Here is a 4,864-nt window from a genome sequence, read left to right as displayed (position 1 = left end):
GCCTCGACAATGACGAGTTCGGCGTGCCTGAAGACCCAGTGGAACAAGTTCGCTTTAGGAGACGACTCATAGCCACTACAAAGAATCTACAAAGGAAGCAAGAGCAGCTTAAGGCCGAACAAGATTTGCTAATAGAACGGTGGACCAAGATTCTGGCCACCGAGAAGTACGGACTCGACCGCCCTAACAAAGGGCACACGCAGCACAACTCGCTACCTCAACCTAGACAGGAAAATCAAAGGCACACAACCCGACGTCTGCACACCACTACAGTCCAAACCAGCAAGAAAGATACATGAAGAAGCAGCCTCAAGCCCCGGCGAAACGGTCATAAACGGCAAATCAGAGAAGCCGGAGTCAAGTTCAGCAAATCCCAGTCCGGTCAACGGACAAGGAACAGCTCAAGCCTATTCGGCCCAAGCCACGAACTCGATCAGCCGTGCGCAATTCACGGTACTCCCAAAAGAACGGCAAAACATACTAATAGAGACTGCTGGATCTCCAAAGTAAAGCAACCGGGTGTGTGCCAGAAACATTGAGGGGAGGCGCTTAGTCTAAAGCCCCCCCCCCCAGCACAACAGTACGGCCGATCACCCCCTACCATACAAACCAAAGCAATTCAATTGCATACCCCCAGACCTAACAGTCCATGGGCTCCTAAAATAATAAAAGCCCAAGTGGGCGTACAAATAAACACCTTCTACAAGGTGCCAGGCACAAAGGCCAGGATTATTGGCCCGCCGCCCTAACGGTTATTTTGAGATAACCAAATAAGGCCGCGCCATCGGCGCATTCCCCCTTTATGGTATCACACCATATGCTAACAAGATGAACCACGTTGGCTAGATTCCACGTGGTAAATCATCAGGCCAGCATCGGTAATACGCTCACGCCTAAGTGCAGAGCCAAACCCCGCCCTGAGAAGCGGGATCATACAGCTGCAAGAGTAGCAAGTCGCGCATGACTGTCAATATTTTGATATGACAGCCAACTATTCAGACACCTACTGAGGAGTCCAGACTGCTTCTCGAATGGCGGCTGGGGTCATCAGGGTCCGATCAGGAACCTTTGGACCAACCACAGGAGGACGTTCGGCGCCCTCCGCTCACTTACCTTCACAAACGAACTCGGCGGCGGGAAGTCGGCCCGGACACACAAGGACAGGACCATGCAGGTAGACGGCAGTTCAGATTCACTTTCGTTCCATTCACAACCCCCTCCAGTCCGGCCACCACAGGTTCCGCCAGAAAACCATCTCTTTTTCATAATCATAAATCGCATTCATATGCATGGACATATCATATTACTGCAATGCGTAGACTACACTAAACATGCACCGATCGTCGTTTATCATCGACGCCTCTTTGCCATAAAAGTGGCAGCCATGTTTCGTGTTACGCCCGGTTATGCCAAGGGCTCCATAGTACGGCAATAAAGTACGACCACCTTCTCGGTCGCTCGACACCACGAACTTATAGCACTATATGCATCAGCTCCGAATCATGTCTTGGGTCATTGGTTGGGTTTCCCCGGCTCCCATGTTTTGGTACCTTATGTTCCGTTCCGTCGGCTAAGGTAGCGTTGGGAGAACTACTGCGATTGTGTCCCGGATCTGCCGAATGAGCACCTCAGTAGAGAAAGCCAAAAACCGACTATCATGATGCGGTGAGAGCTGGTCAGCTGTTTGAGAGGTTGCAAAATCCTTAAAGATTCATTCCGCATAATGCCACTATAAAATGCAGATTGCGACGGATCGGTCTACCGATCAGGTGCCAATAGAGCTCCTAGTCCGGCCTTCTGGACACTAGGGGCTGCGCCGACCATACTCGTATTCCTATGGCTAAGTGAGAGTACTAAAGCCCTATAGTCCGATTGCCTGGTTCGTGGTGAGAAACGCCTCCTTATAAGGACCCAACAATGGGATAAAGAGTGTTCATAAATACCCCGAACAGCCCCGTACTTCTCTCGTGGGGGCTGAAGCCGACGACTGGCCAACTCTCAGAATTTATATATAATAAACAGCCGCAAAGGAAGAACACATGTTCAAACTAAATTGGCAACATATAATAAAAGTGCCATTATACCATATTACAAACGATGGTAAAAATGCCCTCAGGTAAATATAATGTCTTTGGTGCACTTGTCCGCCGCCAGGTGGGCACCCTTCATTACACCTTCATAATACAGTTCGGGCTTGCGATGCTCCTTACCCTCTAGTGGCCCCTCAGTTATCAGCTTTTCTGCATCAAGCTTCCCCCAATGCACTTTTGCATGGGCAAGCGCCATTCATGCACCTTCTATACAGACTGATCGCTTGATAATATCAAGCCGAGAACAGGCGCCCACAATCCGCTTGACGAGTCCGAAGAAACTGCTGGGAATTTGCTCTGCAGGCCACAGCCGGATGACCAAGTCCTTCATGGCTATTTTGGCCGCCTGTTGCAGTTCGACCAGCTGTTTCAATTGATCGATAAAAGGCATCGGATAGTTCGGCGCTAGATAGTGTGACCAGAAGTTCCTCCCCGCAGACTCCCTCTCCTCGGACTGGTAAAATTGGGCCGCATCTGATATGCAACAAGGTAGATCCACAAACTCCCCTGCAAAATCAAGAATTCAGCTTGCCGCTTAGAGTTCTCCATATTATAACATCATAACGGCCATAGATACAACAAGCCTTACCAGCCGCAACTTTTCGGGACTCCTGAATGTCCCGTACAATACCTCGGGCTTCTTCCAGAGCATCTTCCGCGGCTTGGAGAGCTTGGGCGAGTTCGGATTATTTCCCTACTAAACTCTGCTCCAAGCTCCCGCTTTTCGTCACAGCTTCCTGAAGCTCCCGCTCAGCTATGACGACCCTGGCCTCGTGTTTTTCACGCAGAGCCTGTTCGGCAGCAGCCTTCTCTTGGGCATCAGCCGCCGCTTTCTTCAGCGCCTCATATTCGGCACTCGCTCCTAGGGCGCATAACATAAATACTTTTCAAATAAGCACACTTATTGATTTGTGGCCGACGCAAGACAATGTCTAAACATACCTTGCCTCTCCTCCAATTGCTTCTTCACACGGCCAAGTTCTCCTTCGACCCATCTCAGGCTCTCTTTCAGCTCGGACACTTCCGCATCATGAGCGGCCGTCCTCTGCACAGACGCATGTTTTCAAAAACATGGGTATACAACATTAAAAGCTCCCATTACAACTGAGGATTTGATCCCTTGCCCGGCTTTCCTTTTTCCGGACAGTGTATCAGGGGCTACTCCTCATATCATACTAATTCTTTAAAGGTTCCTTAGAAACCATACCTCGAAGTTCTTTATAAGGCCAAGACATGACTCATTCAGCCCGCTTTCGGCAGCCTGAATCTTTCCAACCACCGCACCCATAAGGGTCCGATGTTCATCAACGACGGACGCGTTCTTTAACGTTGTCAACAGACCGCCCGACAGCTCGGCGTATACTGAGGTGGCCAGTGGAGTAAGCAAACCTCCCTCCATGGAGGATGGCCGCTGGCCCGATCCTGGAACCTTAGGGGTCTCCAGAACTTTATCCAGCCCCAAGTCTCTTTGAGACGACACCTCGGTGTCGCGCCCGGACTTCAGAAAAAGAATTCTCGGAGGCGTCTCGCTCGCCACAGCATTCGAGCTCAACGAATCCTCCGATGAGGATTGTCCTGTGGGAGACCTTGTCTGGCTGTGTGAGATATGGCGACAGGTAAAATTACAATACCCGGACAACCCTGGATATGTAGGCGTATTCGGAGTTCGGTTACTTACGATTTTCCCAGGGGCTGGTCCTCGGGATCCCACTCCGGGCTATTATCGGCAGTCGGGGTGGATGCCTCTGGAGGGGAACCTCGCCTTCTCTTGGGCGACTCAGCCTCCAGGGACGGGGAAGTTGCACGTTTCTTCCTGCCGGCAGAGTGAGGCTCCTCCTCCTCCGCCTCCTCCTCTTCGTCTTCGGATGAAGGAGCGTCGCTAGAGCCTTTGGACCGGGTGTCCGGAGCCTCACGACAACGGAGGCCAGTCCGGGTCTTCTTGACCTGCTTGGGGGCCTCCTTCTTGGGCGCCTTGTAAGGTGCAGGGACCAGCATCTTTGTCAGAAGAGGTCCAGCCGGTTCCTCCGGCAGTGGGGTCGGACATTGTATCCGCTCCACCCTTTTTATCCATCCCTAAAGCCACAATGAAGCACGATTAAAAACTCCCCCCTTATGATATGTCGGCTGAAGCCTGGACGGACGGGGCGTGGCTATAACTTACCGGGCTTGTAGAATGGGATAATTGATACCCCCGGTCCTCAGAAGAGTCCGGCCATGATTTGCTGGACTTAAAGAGCACCTTCCAGATATCCTCGTGGGAGGAATCATGGAGCTCCCGGAGGGTTTGGTGCTCGGATGGGTTGAATTCCCATAAAGTATAGGCTCGACACTGGCAAGGGAGAACTAGGCGAACTAGCATCACCTGGACCACGTCAACAAGCTTGACGTCCTTGTCGACCATATTCCGAACATGCGTTAGGAGCAGTGACAGCTCATCGGACGAGCACCAGTTTGGGCCCTTCTTGGGCCAGGACGTAAGCCGCAGCGAAGCTCCGGATCTGAACTCAGGAGCTGCTGCCCATTCTTCACCGCGTGGTTCGGTGATATAGAACCACTGCTGCTGCCATTCCTTGATGGAGTCGTTGAAAGTACCCTTCGGCCAAACGACCTTGGGCATCTTGCTCACCATGGCGCCGCCGCACTCGGCGTGTTCGCCACTCACCACCTTGGGCTTCACATTGAAAATCTTCAACCATAGGCCGAAGTGAGGCGGAATCTGGAGGAAGGCCTCGCATGCGACGATGAACGTCGAGATATTGAGAAAAGAATTGCGG

The sequence above is a fragment of the Triticum aestivum genome, chromosome 6B (assembly GCF_018294505.1).
Source record: "Triticum aestivum cultivar Chinese Spring chromosome 6B, IWGSC CS RefSeq v2.1, whole genome shotgun sequence".
In the NCBI taxonomy this organism is placed as follows: domain Eukaryota; kingdom Viridiplantae; phylum Streptophyta; class Magnoliopsida; order Poales; family Poaceae; genus Triticum; species Triticum aestivum.
This window is presented reverse-complemented; position numbering follows the sequence as displayed.